The following is a 15,392-nucleotide window of genomic DNA, read 5'->3' as shown; positions in this document are numbered from 1 at the left end:
GGCACTCTGCAATGTCAAGATATCTTTCCTAGAGACACATCCAAACAAACTCCATCCAGAATTAAACACTTGTGTTTATAGATGTTTAGTGGGGAAAAAAGCTAATGAACAAAATTCCAGTACTACTTTTTTTCGAGTATGCAAATGTAATTTGGCAAGTTCTGTAGAACAAAAATCTCATTGAATTAAACGAAACCTTAGATATTGGATGCAGCAGCCAAAAAATGGCATTCAGATGTCAAACGCTACAAAGACCCTTATTGTTTTATTGACTTCAAAATATAACCCACAAAATACCCTTGACCCCATGTTCAGTTTCTAGGAATTTCAAAAGAATTCCAGTGAGTGGCTTAATAGCATAGATTTTTTGGTTGCTTATTTTTTTCAGAGCTGGAAAATACTAAGGTCACTGGCATTTGAACTGTTCCACAAATGATTTTTCTCCCAATATGGACCGATTACGGTCAGAAGCCTCATGCATTTTTTTGGTGGTGGGGGGGATTGTGCATCGTTCAAGAATTGAACCCAGGTCTTCCTTATGGAAGGCACTGAACCATGCATGCACCTTCATGCATTCTTTTAACAGCTGAATTACTCAATAAAACAATTAGGAGCAGAACACCTGTTTCTATTAAGTCTATGATTGCCTCCTTCCAAGACATAATCTCATTAAGAATAAATAGCATCCCAGTGTAAGGATCCAAAAAGAATGCTAAAATAAATTTCTTCATCACTCCTAAAATTTGGCCTCTAATATGAGTTAAAATAAGTGACCAAGACAATTTCTGACTTGTTCCTGCTACTCCAGTTTGAATGTATAGCTTCTGATTTATCTTTGGATCTGAATTGTAAGACACAAAGCAAAATAAAACTTGGCACTGGTTTTAAAACATGTAATCAGATACCATCCCTTAATAAAATTCGTATCTGTAGATTCTATAATGTCATATGAATAGGCTTTCGTGGTGGTGATTTAACTTATGGTACTAATTAGGTATTAACATAAGGCCTTACAATGGTTTCAGTACAAAGGTGAAGAACCTTCCCTTCATTTCAGTGAATATGACCTAAGTTTAGAGGTTTGTGTAACTTTATGTAACAAATTATATCAATATGGCTTTCTGCAGTTATTATTTTTTAAACAAGATCTATCATTAGCAACTAGCAAGATGTCTAACCCACAAGAGATACTTTAGTAAATAACTTATGAATGAATAATTAAAGCGAATGAATAAATGAATGAACACACAAACAAATAGACAAGCAAGCTGACCTTGGAGATTTACTAATTATTAAGTGGTGGGGAGCCTTTTATAAATGTATATCCTTGAAGAAAAGTTTCCGCAAATACAGATATGCTCTCCCAGTATTTAATGTGAGAATGGGTGTTTGAAAAAAAAAAACTCTCAAGCAGGATTTCTGATCCAGATAAACAATTCTCCTATTTAATCAAACATTTACATCCAATATTTAATATTTTTAAAGCACTGCTAGTCTCACAGACCAATGCTTGTCATTTACTTTAATGCTTTCTTTATGGTTTCAAGGGAAATACAAATGAGGAAACCGGAAGCCACTCATACCCTTGCTTTCAGGGGATGATATAAATATAATAAAGGCAATCAAATGGAGCACAGAGGGCTGTCTTCAGTACTTAAGTATCCTCAGAAAATTGGTTCTACTGCCTCCCCCATTACACACACATACCACAGAAAGGATCAGCTTTTATTATGCTTAAACCCCATCTGAGAAAAAGAAGCCAATAGGATTCCTCAGTAAGAAGAAAATTGTTGGGAAAAGTCATCTGAACAATAGTTAAAGATTGTCATTAAGTATAGTTAGGAGTATGGAAATAAAAGATGATAAGAATATTGACTTTGAAAAGTGGTAGCCCTTCATTTTAGCTTAGCTCCACTTTACAGTTGTACAATGTTGGGTAAGCTATTTGACCTCTAAGATTCAGTTTCCTCATTTTTAAAAGAGATATAATAAGACCGCTCCTAAGAGTGTTAGGGACATTAACTAGCCAGGCATATAGTAAAAATGAAATTCATACACTTCACGTGTTCGTGTATTTGTGTTTATATATATATGTGTGTGTGCGCGCACATGTATATAAATTTGTGTGTTTGTATGTATAATGTGTGTGCTACTTTGAGTAATTTAAAAATCATAACTTTTTCTAAAACTTATAGTTTATATTCTTGTATCATTCAGAATTTTGAAGCAGGGAACTGTGCTCTAATTAAAATATATCAAATAGTTATCAGAAACAAATTGATCTGGGTAAACATACTGGCTATTCATAAGATGGATTTTTTATCTTATTATTGAGAATTTGGCATAACATTTTAAATACTTTAAATCTACTCTACAGACTTTTCACATTACATTTTATTTCTTTGTTGCCTAACATATTATGATTAATTCTGAGCACCTATAACATAATCTTAAACTCTAATGTGACAAGTCAGAAAAATGAAGGACTTTTTTTTTTAACCCAGCCTTTCATAATTTAAAATGTAACCTTTTGGTTTACATGATGCCTGCAAGCAGTGACATAGATGGTGACAACATTAATATCAGTATTTCTGTCACTAAAATCTATAGCAAATACATTAGCAGCCACAAACGGAGGTAGTTTTTCAGAGAACTTGCTAATTGCATTGCTGTTGCGAACTTAGTTTTGCAGTGTTCAAACAGAAAAACACAGAGCTGAGAAAGAAATAAAACCCCGAGAAGATATGTAAACAGCTTGGTTGCTACTTTTGAATCTATGTGTTTGCATTTAGAGAACATATCCCATTTTCATTATTGATGTTACTGAATAACATTTCCCCAACTGTGATCAAAGAGAGCAAGGGTATCTATTTTTTGTTGAAAAAGAACAATTTTTTCAAACAAAAGCCTGCAGCTCATTAGGCAATATTACAGAAGATCTAGAAGGATCTCAGTCCCAGAAGACAAAGGGCAAGTTCCTGCTGATAACATTAAGAAATGTGATTAGATGATCAGGTGTGGAATTGGGTAGTTACACACAACTACAAATTTTCCTTACCTCACAGAATGTTCAATTTGTTCTGGGAACTATTGACCAAATGCATAGGTGTTCTTGTAGAAGGGCTCAATGGATTACATAAAAAATCAACCACATGCTAATGGGATTTTTATTCCTTGAGCCTAGGACAATGTCTGGAAAGCAGTAGGTGCTCAAGGAGCATTTGCTAATTGAAAACCCCACAAATTAACAAGTATGCATTCATTAGCAGAAGCCAATAGTTATTTGAAGCCTGTGCTCAGTTGAATGTGGAAAAACACACCTGAATGTTCGTTACATAGAAAAATACCTTCTAACTACTTAATGTAATTGCTAATCCTTTCAAAGAATATTATTACCATCTCTATTTAACACTAAAATATTTTTCCCAAAGCAACCCTACCTTCAGAGCCCACACTTTTAACCACCACACCCCAATGCCTTTTAGGAAATGAACAAAGATGTTCATTATAAGAAACAAATTTAGGAAATGAACAAAGATGTTCATTTCCTATGTTCTTCACACACCTTCAGAGAAAAAAATAGACAGTATTCATTATATTCCATCGCCTTAGCTACTATCCAAGTTGAAAAGGAATAAAGGCATTTTTGTTTAAAGCAGCATGATACATTATTGGGCAATGGTCATAAATTCAACATTTTAATCCAAGAATAAAAAGTAAGACAAGCACGCTTTTATTTGACAGTTCAATAGTATCTTAATAGGAAGAAACTTTCCAAATAAAACAAATTATTGGCCATAAAATGTGGGGTTTCCCCATCAATGTTAACATCAAATACCATATCAGGAAGCCCAACTGCCAGAAAAAAAGAGGACAAAGGTATTCTTAATGGTATATTGTTAGAATTTGCCTTTTTCAATGGGTCTCTCTGTTTTCCTTTTCCTCTGTTCCTTGTGATTGCCTAAACAACAAAACATAATCTTAAATATATATATTTGACTTCGTGATTAATTTGATTCATGTGGAACAAAAAGATGAAAGTAATCCTATATTCTACAAGAAATCATTCAAGGTGTTTAAAAGTTATTTAAATAATGCTAATTCTAAATGTCTACATATTATGGTTTGCCCTAAAGTCATAACTGAAAGTTACAAAAAGAAGGAGGAAATGACTCATGAATAATTGGACATTTTATTTCTTAAGCCTTAAAACTTAACTGTCTATTCTTTCTTCCTACCAATAATGTTTCACATAATCAATGCAAATAAAATCAGAGTTTGTGAAACACAGTACTTTATTCATTTCTGTCTGTACCAAAATACGGGGGGGGGGGGGAAGCTATTTGAAATTGATACTGTTTTGAGCAAGGGATTTGCTTGTATTCTCATTTAAAGTGATTATAGAAAATGGACATGAGAAAAATGGGGGATCACCAAAAATAATGCAATTTGATTTGTTGCAAACAAGAATGGAATACTTAGACAGATCTGTATTTCTCATGAATATCAATTAGGATGTTTTGTTATATTGCATGTTACAGGTGATCCTCAGTCTCTATAAGTTCCTTACAACTCTATACATTGGAAATTGACTAACAATGGCCTATGCCATAAAGCTCACTAACGCCAAGAGAATGGAAATTAGAAGGAAACTAATAGAGATTTTGGTCTCAGCAAGGGCATGGGTTTGGTTCTCTTGCAGTCATTCCCAGATTGCATGACCTTGGACAAGTTGTTTTCACTGATTTCAGCCAAGGCTTCCTTTTATACAGAGAGAGAGAATAAAACTAACTCGTCGTTTCTTTTCGTAAAGATTAAAAGATAGTGTAAGAGGCATTCAATATTGTTATTCTTCTTCTCATTCAATCCTCTCATTTTTGAAAAAGGAAAATCTGGGACCCAAGGAGGAGAATGCCACAGCAAAAGTCTGTAGGCCATTAGGCCATATTATCGGTCCCCATTCTGCCCCCAGCGTGGTAGCTTTATTTGTTTAGAAGGTGACCTTCTGCTAGCTTTCTAGATAAAAGGAGGGAAAATATTTCAGTACTGTGAACTTGTCTGATTCCTACTCTTGATTTATAGAGTACCTGAATGACATCTCTAGAGAATAATTCTATGGTAACATGAGACTTAACATATCTTAACACATTGCTTCTGAATATTTCATGGCTCTTGGCTGAACTCAAGAAGCCTCCCCACCCAAAGTTTTTATCAATATGAAGCCTTCTTAGCAAACATGAAGGAAAAGAGTTAGGTTATGGTCGTAACTGCAGGGGATAGGAATACTTTAGAACTGTTCGCTGAGAAAATTGGAGGTGGCACCCCCCACACACACATTCCTTGAAAACTGCTAGAGTAAGCCCTTTCCTGGTTATTCTAATGCCTTCAGCTCCTTCTTGTTCATGTTATTTTGTTTTTCTATTCCTCCATAAAAACTTCCATCCCTTCCTTGTGACTTGACTAGATATTATCAGGAAAAATATCCAGTTCATTCATTTAAAACAAATGAATGATTGACTTTTTTAATTGTCTATGGCATATTTGCTTGGAAATCCTCATCAAAATCTAATGCATCACGTTCAAGATAAGAAGACAGGTTTTCAAGTGATGTCTGATCACCACTTTGAAAAATTGGGAGCAGAACGAGTCGAAGCAAACTAACTGCAGATAAACCATAATTGCACTGACACCTCTAAATAAAAGCTATCTTCTAGCTTTGCTCCCACTGGAAGGCTGGTCTCTTTATTTACAAAACCCATAGGGCTCATGGGATTTGTTTCCTTTTAGCTCATTAAGGCCTTTTTTTAAAAAAAGGCCTTTCAGTTTTTCTGTCTCCTCTGATACCTCTTTAAGGATTCTGCTCTCCCATTGGATTTCTGCTCTTTTGACATGGATTCCCACATGCTCTGGTGATACACCTAGCATCACTGTCGCCTTCCTGACAGCTGCCTTGCACTTTGTCATGGGACTTCTCCAACTCAGAGCTGGCTCACTTCATCTTTGTTAATTTATAACATCAACTGTGTATTTCCAGATGCTTTAATAAGTGTAATTGAATCCATTGTATACTGACCAAGTTGTTTCACAAAATTCTATTCATTGGGTTACCGTCTAAGGAGAGATGGTCATAGTTTCTCTCATGATCGATCATACCTACTATTTGAACATCTCTGGAGAAACAGAAAAGTCATTTTGACACGTGCATTTCTTTTCAAATCACAATAGTGATCACTGGCTGAGAGCCAAATGTTAAAAGAACTGCTCTTTTTAAAGAGAATTTTCATATTCTAGAGGTATACCTGAGATTTCCCTCATTTCTTCTAGGAAGATCCTTTATTAGATAACATGGTAATACCCAGAAAAGTAAGACCAGATACATATACCCATTTATTTTAGTAGCATTTTTATGCCTCAGGAAATCGAAGGATTTGGTTATCTTGTAGAGGAAGAGTAAAAGCTTTATGGCTATCTAAAAGTTAAAATGTTTTCCTATGAATGGTTTTAAGGTTTGATGCTACTGTGAAATATTATTACTACTCCATAGTAGGGAAATGACATATAGTGCACCTAATGTATTAAATCAAGGCCAAAAAAAAAAAAAAAGAATCATGTTTCAAAAACAAGAGTTGTCAGTGAAATGATATCTTGCATATATTTGTTTAAATGGGTGGACAGATTGTTCAGTTCTATGGATTGCCTAGGATGTGTGATCTTTTGTGGGTTCCTTTGGAAATTGTGTGCACTTCCAATAAGTCACAAACTGCTTGATTAGCTAAAGTTAGGATATTTGGCTAAATCAGTCTGACTGGTTTTTTAATAGAAGAAATCTCAGAAAGGTTTACATTAGTTCATTCACTTTGAAATTGATCTAATTTTCAAATGAAATCTCTAATGTGTTTGCTGTTTAATCTAAGACTTCTGAATACAGTGAGAGGGAGCTGGAGGCCATAGAAGGAAGCTTGGACCTGGGATCAGATAATACCATTTTAGTCCAGTTTCTACTGCTTCCCAGCTCTGCCACCTGGACCGCCATGTCCTCATATGTAAAATGGACAACTATCTAAAGTCTATCATTTAAAGTACTCCAAAATGAAAGCTTCCATGCATTCTATTTCCAAATTTAAAGTCTCTGGGATGACAAGGGAAGCAATTGGTGGGGGTTGGGGAGTTGGGGGCGCTTAGAGAAGAGCAAGAAGGGAGGATAACTGTGGGTAACTGTTTAAAATTGAACATCTTTTAAACCTGTCTGCTCTCTTTGGCTCACACCTAAGCTTTGGACCTGGATTTAGGATTTCTAACCTCATATGATATGATTCTCTTTGTGTGATGGGACTTTCAGGGAAATATTACATATTATATAAGATTTAGCCACTATTTGCTCACTACCCTTTTAATATGGCTATTGTTGATGATGATGTCAATTATTATCCCATCTTAATTATGACCCACAAAACAGCACTTTTCAAAACAGAAAAAAAAATGAAATGGTCTGAAACACTTCTAATTTTCTAATCATGTTTCCCATTATAAGAAAAAAAGAGAGAGAAACTTCCTTGATTAAGTTAAGATATGTATAAAAAGTTATAATTTAATAAAGGAAAATTATCATGGTCATTAAAGAGAAAAAGACCAATTCTAGGAGACAAGGTAGACATACACACAGGCTGTAAGTTACATTAATACAGACCTAAACTAAGAAAAAATAAAAATACTAAATTTTTCATCTGCTCAAAAAGGGAATTAAAAGTTATCACTTTGTTTCTCATATTGACTATTATGTAAATAAAGTTTTAGACTTTTCTTGGAAAAAAGTAAAACAGGAACTAGTAGAATTAAAAAGAGAGAGCCTACCTTTCACGTGATTGTGAAAAATAAAATGCAAGAGAAGTTAAACATTAATACAAAGGGCAATTCAGTATGACAAAGGTAGACCAAGCATAACAGAAAAATAAAAATAACAGGTAAAAATCCCTCCTTTACAAAGCAAAGATGCCACAATAATTGAAAATGATAATCTCCTAATTTATTATAGAGATATAAACAAAAGAAAATACACAAGAAAATGTCATAAACAAGGGTCTATAGTACCACTCTCTCTCCTAAAAAAGAAACCCAGGGTAAAACTATGGCTGTTAGCACTATTTATTTGTAGTATTACTACATTCCCTATAAATTTCGTGAAAGCAAGGACTCTGCATGTTATTTATAAACCTGTTCTTAGCCCCTATCACAATGTCTGGACTGTAATCAGAATTTAATAGATACTCCCTGAGTAAATGAATTAATAAATGAATAATTGCTATTAGCAAAACAAACATTAAATTGAGTAAAGGGGATAATTTTTATATCCATAAAGGTTACAATCAAGAAGAAAACTATAACAGCGTTATGCTTCAAAGAGTTTCAAAATCCCTTAAGAAATGACAGAGGCGGAGTGTTAGTGTATTCATCCTTATAATCCTAGGAATGAGTATAATGACTGATCTCAGGTGGGTATAGGAATTAAATCATGGAAAGACATGATGTGCTCTTGTAACATTAAGGAATTGTGGTAAAACCAAAGGGCTCATGTGTAGGCATGCCTGGAAAAGAAGACACAAAAATGCCCCACCTGCTACCTTCAGTCTCACCTGTTCACAATCAGATCATTCTCTCCACACCAAGTTCACTTTCCATCTAATATGTCCTATTAAAGCAGACATAAGTCCTCCTAGATTTCAACCCCTGTTGAGATACATCACTTCACATTATGAATAATTATTATTAACAGGCTTCCTAGCTTCACCAACCCCCAACATCCTCTCCCTTTTCCACGAATCATTCCCGTAATCATTGCTCCATTTTCCCAAACCTGTCTAATGGGCAGGGCCCATGGTGAGCTGATTTGCACAGGGCTGATTCTCCTCTGCTAAACCATTTGTAATCATTCTAACTTAAATAGGAAGCAGAGAATAGTTGAAGTAGCATCCATCTTCCCTAAAAAATAGCCCTCTCAAATTAAAAGAAGGTAACCAATGAGTGGGGGCCGGAAGAGTGAGAGACTTTTGACAAAGAAATGAGTTAAGAAAATGTGCTAATAATCAAGGTAAGGAATGAAGGGAATAGTTAGGAATCAACTGAAGAGGACATGTTTGAGACACTTCCGGTTTGCCAGAATGGGGCAACTGATAAGGAAAGGAATTAAGGATGATAGCAAAGTTGCTAACTTGAAGAATCAGTGAATGATGACAACATTAATAGATATAAGGAATAGTCTTATGAAATAAATGTACCTTTGTAGGAGAATGTAATGGCTTCCATTCTGGAAATCCCAATTTCCATAGAAAAATAGGGAAAAGATAGGGGAAAAAAATGAAAAATCTAGTAGGTAGTTGAGAGAAATTTGGTTTAAATAATATAGCTACTGTGATACGCACTTTGAACGATTTTGACTGAGTACTATCTATAGGCAAGGACTGATCCTTGGAATAATAAGAAATGACTAGATTTTGTGGTTGATAAGATAGGGCGAGGGGTAAATAACTGACAGTACAGTGTAATAATGTTTATTTCAGGTTTTCAATGGAACCAGATAAGGACAATGTCCAATTGACATGGGTGCAATATCAAAAGGCATGCCTATATCTTATCTATGTTTTAAAAACCAGTATCTTGTTAAAAAATGTTTTAAAAATGTAATCATAAATTACACACACCAGAATAACAATGTTAACAATTGCAAAAAGAAAACAAAAGAAAATTAAGCCGAATTAGGTTTTTAAAGACTTAAGCTAACACCGTCTCAGTTTTAAAGCCCATAGGGTTTCTGTTATATGTAAGCAATGCTTTCCTCCAACCAAGCACCTTTTAGAAGCCCTCTATTACATCCATCTGGTGACAGGGCAGCGGTGTTATGGATCATGAAGACAAGTTGGCTGAAAAGGGAGATCACTTTTGTCAAGGAAGAAAATTTAAGGAGTCAAAGGCTCATAACTCTTATCCTCTACGGTAAAAATGGCATTGTTGATGATTTAAGAAGTTTGGATGGTGCTATTCGGCCAGGATAATTATAAAGAATACCCCATTGTGGAATATCGTTCCATAGGTCTGTAAATTTTCTGTCCTTTGTTCCTATTTCAGCTCATCTTACATATCAAAAAGCCCACACTGTCCATAAAATGGAAGCCATGGCACGACAGTTATAGCAAAAAATATATATAAATATCTTTTATGTGAAATCACTTCAGAAACTGCTTTACGAACATAAGGTGTTAGTACTTATTTTAGCCTATTGGAGGACTAAAACATCACAGCTCCAAAATTTAGAGTCAAACTCATATATTTTTGCCAAGCTCCTGGAAAAAGTCAGCACCCTGAATTCTAAAATAAAGACTGTGCCGCAGAATTATGATCGGTGCTCTAGTTCCTGCATTTAATTCTTCCTTCAAATAACAAAAACAACTTTGAATTCAGCACTTTTTTTCCCATGCACTTTCCACCATTTTCAAACTTCATTTCAAAATTGTAGCTTCAAGCCCCTCTTTGAATGGGTACATTACTACTGACTTCCAAATTACCTTCTTTATCACTTTATCTCTGAGTTTCAGAGCTACCTGAAATACAATCTACACCCTGAAGAAAATTCACTGGCTACTAAGACACATGAAATCAGTGACTCAATTGTTAAGATGAGCTAAGAATAGCTGTTGCTTATTTCAGTTTAGTTTAGTTTAGTTCTAGCTTAGTTTTGATCCTTTCACACCTTTTTTTTGTGTGCAACATAATTCAAGGAGAAAGTACTAATTTTCCAAAAATTGAATTTCATTTCTATTCCTTAAAAAGTAACTCTGAGCTTAGTTTGTTGCCACAAATCTACTTGCTTGACATTAAAAAAAAAATGTTTTAAACAAAGAGTCCTCTCACCTTTTACTTCAGGGTCTCTTCCAATGCCTGACACAGCCCAAATGTGCATATATTTCTGGGAAGAGGAAACAAAGAGTTTTAACAGGTCTTTCACCATCAGACATTAATCATTTGACTCATTTCCCATCCTATTTGTTTCAACATAGCGTTTGCAGAGGCCAAAGACCCAATTGTTCTATCTGTATGTAAAGGTTCTGGTGTATCTAGAATTTGTAGGTTGGTCCCTCCATTCATTTTTTTCATGGTGGAAAGGAATCCTTGCTTTAACATAGGAAAGAATCAATTTGATACAACTCTCTTTTAAGCAGATTTCTGGACTCTGCCTCACATAAATTTCCAATGCAGGCCCACACAATTAAATAATGAATAGCCTGATTGATGGATCTTTAACAAGGGAATAAATTCTTTCCTATACAGTTTAGAACTGGGGTTAATTCCGGTGGATACCCCATGTACCTTGACATTCTAAGGACACTAGATGGTCTTTGAGAAGATATAGTATTCAGAAATAAATGAACAGGTAGAATATAATCCTATGAAATAATCCTTAGGTCCCATGTGATAGATTTGCCGTATATCAATTTATCTAAGCTTTAACTATGCTTCCCAGAATTGCTTTTCCTGCTGAGTTGGGGAGGGATAGGAAAGGGAATAAGAGTCATTTTTCACAGATGTGGGAAGTGAAAGTGAAGCAGCAGCCATGTGCTTTCCTGCAGGTCACCCCATCATCAGCTATGGAGGCTGACGTGGTGAAGGATGCATGTGGATCCTGGCTGGTCCTTGTGGGAACCAGCAAAGCCTTGCAAGTTCCAGTTTGTCCTTGTTCTTCCCAACTTCATGCCTATCTTTGCTTCTCAACTGCCAGGGCTGTAGACTTTAAGCAACACCCTTACCTCTCTCTACTCCCAATAGGTCCGCTTCTCTGAGAAAAGTTCTACAGACACACCCTGCAGTTATCTTCCCCATGACTTTCTTATGTGCCATTTACTTTGCTCTTGCCCCTCTACTTTGCCTTTCAAACTCTTCTCTAACCTTAAAGGAACAGTTCAAGTCCCATCCTTTGCATGAAGCCTTCCCTGATATTTACGGTAAAAAATAAACATTTTCTCTTTCAGGCTCCTAAAGCACTTTCGTTGTATTGCTCTTTGAGCACTTAATGCATCCTGCCTTGTATGGCAGCTCTGTATATCTCCATCTTCCCTTAAAAGTTCCTTGAGGGCAGAAGCAATGTCTCACTCCATCTTTGTATCTCCAACAACAGTTAACAGTCCTGTCCAATGCAAAACGGGAGCTCGATAAATGTCTGCTGACTTGAAGTCTGGTTCAGTTTGCTTTTTCCTCTGGCCCTTTTGGGCATGGCTTGAGTTGTCACCATGATTGTACCTAAAAGACAACTTGACCCCCGTGGGCTCTCTCCTCTCGTTTTATCTATTTTTATGATGTGTTTATACATAGTCCTTGCTTGATGCTGGGAGCTAAGCAGTTTGGTGATACATTTTCAGTCAGGTTAAATGTTTGGCATTTCTTTCATGTGGAAAGGCACTCACCGGATGTGTTAAGAGTGACTTTGGAAACCTTGTCATGCAAATAAATAGAGTAAATAATTGCTCCAATAAAACTCCACATGGTTAATATAATAAAGTGCCCAGCACACAGAAAACTCTCAGGAAATGTGGTTGAATGACTGAGGGAATAAATTGATGAATTTGCTAATTAAAGAAAACCCTAGCCAATGTGCAAAGCCGTCCCGTATATCTCTAGTGCTGCCACGTTTAATTTGATAATCTTCCAAAGAAACATATATACCTTGCTTAGCCCATCTATAGGCAGGGGATTTCTTTCCTTAGAGTTGGATTGGTTCATCACCCTAGTTTAGAGTTTCCTATAAAATATAGAATATAATGTACCATATTTATAGTTTATACAATACAGCATTTTTTTTAACATTTCAAAAATTTGACCAGAAATACCATAGAACAACCATGGTATGGAATGTCTAAGGGACTATTATTAGATCAGATGGAGCTCTATTTTTCTTATCTTTCTATTCTATGAAAGAATAGTAGTATCTTAATTTTTTCTAACATTTCTAAATATATAATAACTTTATAAGAATTCTTTCATTTCTCATGTGTCTATAAGGTTCTAGAGCAGCCGCTATAAATTTCACTAAAATGTGAATACAGCTTTGTCCCGAAGTCTTATGTTTCCAAACATCTTTCTATTTTGTTTAAAAAGACTATTTCATAAGTCTCGAGTAAAAAATAAAAATTAAGAATAATTATCAAATACCTTAGTGAGTCACCAGGATAACAATTTTGTAGGGAAAAGCTGGTTCTTTGGGTTTGTAAGGAAAAGAAGACAGAAGGAAATGGGACTCCAGAACATTTTGAAAGCAATTCAGAAAAGCAGAATTTGTCAAATCCTTTTCTTGTAAATGAAACAAGGGGATATTATTTTAGCTAAAAGCAAAAGTTCCCTGGTTCTGTTTGTGTTCCACATCTATGCAGAACCTGAAATATAACCTTTGACTATGACCTTTATGTTTCCTAACTTCATTGTGCTAAATATAAGTGTCTTCACAAATATTGCTTTTGTAACTTACAGACAATAGCATTTCCTTTGCCTTTCTCATTATCTAAAAATATATCTAGCCAATTAAAATTAAAAATTTTGTATGTCATCCATTCAGCAAACCTTTATTGAGCAGTAATGGAAAATGGACTCTGGCTCACAGTTTAGATTCAGGGGACAGACATGTACCCACATTAATACAATGTAGTGTCACAGGTGCTGGGACAGAAGAGTTTCCATAGACACCAAGCAGATCAAGAAAGACAATAAAGAAACGATTGTGTCTAAATTAAGTCTTGAAATACCATCAGTGCTCATCAGACAAAAAAGGGTTCAGGATGGAAAGAAAGAGGCTCAGCAGAGGTAACAAACTGCACTGAGCTTGAGGTATGAAATGCTTTGATGCAATAGAGGAAATAGAAGGCGTGACTGATGGCTGTCAGGGGAGGAGAAAGAAATAAGAGCTGAGAGTAGGGACAGAGGCTGGGGTTATTTCGTGGGGGGCGGTGGGGGATGGGGAGGAGGACTCCTACATCCTGAGAAGTTTGCACATCCAACAGGCTGTGAGGATCATTGCAACATTGTTAGAAGGAGCATGGCAGTACCTTAAAGTTAAAGTTTATTTTATAAAACTATTAGTCCAACAACTGTATCAAGATAGGAGGCATGGACAGACTAGAGGCGGGAGACCAACATGTGAAGAGCCTCGTGGAGGCAGGAGCGGAAGGGATAGAGAAGAAGGAACTGATATGAGACATGTTTCAGATGCAGACTCAGCAGAAGCTGGAAATGGAGATGATGTCATGGCTTAGAGGCCAGAATGGCATTTAGATCTGCTCCATGTGAGGAAATTACTTATAGGAACTCAACTCAATGAATGAAAAGATATTCCAAGTACCCTTTTCATTAAATATACATCTGAGAATAAGTCATACTATCCCAAACCCAATAATAACATTCATAATGCTACCCCTCATAAATTCACCATTTACTGAACACCCAGCTAATTGTGTTGGCTTAAATATACAGGTACAACATCCTTCAACTCTTGTGTGATGTAAACATGGTCTACTCTCTTATAACATATGCTGAGTGATTGCCTAATGGATAGGTATACAGTTGTGTGCTAGTTTGGTTCAGAAGTGGTGCTATATAGTGACAAAAAAGTAGACCTCTGCCCTAAAAGGCTTGGAAAAAATCTAGGGACTGTAAAACATATATTCTTTAAAATTACATAACAAAATAAAAGATAATACAAAGTTTCAGAGAGGCAGATCAACCAAGATCAGTTCAAGGTAGAAAGGCAGCCGCACAAAATAAACTGTTCAGGCAGATTCATAGAGTCAGGAAGATTTAGAGCAGAGAATGGTGTGTAGAATTTATAAGGTTTATCTTTCTTGGGGCTGGTAATTTTTGCACAAACGCAAAAGAAAAGTAAGGAAACATTAATTCAAAAGACCAATCTGGTTTGAGTGGAAAGAAGCACGGACAGATCTAGTTTATCAATTTTGCTTTAGAGGAGGGGCCTTAAATTGTGCCCATAGCCCCAGACCTGAACTGCTGCCTGTTTTGGTACAACCCATGAGCTGGTTTTTATACTTTTTTGATGCTTCAAAAATATAAATGAAATAGATTTTATGCTATGTAGAAATTACATGAAATTCAAATTTCAGTGTCTAAAATAAAATTTCATTGGAAACCAGCCATACTCATTAGTTCACAAATCATCTATGGTTGCCTTCATGCTACAGGGGCAGAATTGAGTAACTGTGTACTATATGGTCTGCAAAGGCAAAAATATGAACTACCTGGTCCTTTACAGAAAAAGCCTGCTGACCCCTGGCTTAGAGCAAAGAAGACAAGTGCAAAGATTGTTATTGCTTTTTTTTTTAAGAAAAAATAAATCTGCTATGTAA

The 15,392-nt window shown here is 35.6% G+C and overlaps 1 protein-coding gene across 3 annotated transcripts in view; it reads right to left on the bottom strand.

Annotated features, from left to right (window-relative positions):
- LOC143668935 (uncharacterized) overlaps window positions 1–15,392 on the bottom strand; it is a 272,166-nt gene that overhangs the window by 8,600 nt on the left and 248,174 nt on the right. For 2 of the 3 annotated variants that reach the window (XM_077143557.1, XM_077143558.1), the window contains exon 6: window positions 10,903–10,957. The gene's annotated coding sequence lies outside the window, so the exon portion shown is untranslated. Of the gene's footprint in view, window positions 1–10,900; window positions 10,958–15,392 lie in introns of those variants that run through there. The other variant, XR_013168635.1, reaches the window with a different exon arrangement.

Source organism: Tamandua tetradactyla, chromosome 25, assembly GCF_023851605.1.
Source record: "Tamandua tetradactyla isolate mTamTet1 chromosome 25, mTamTet1.pri, whole genome shotgun sequence".
Taxonomy (NCBI): domain Eukaryota; kingdom Metazoa; phylum Chordata; class Mammalia; order Pilosa; family Myrmecophagidae; genus Tamandua; species Tamandua tetradactyla.
Note: the sequence above shows the minus strand (reverse complement) of the source record. Positions and strands in the feature narration are given on the sequence as shown.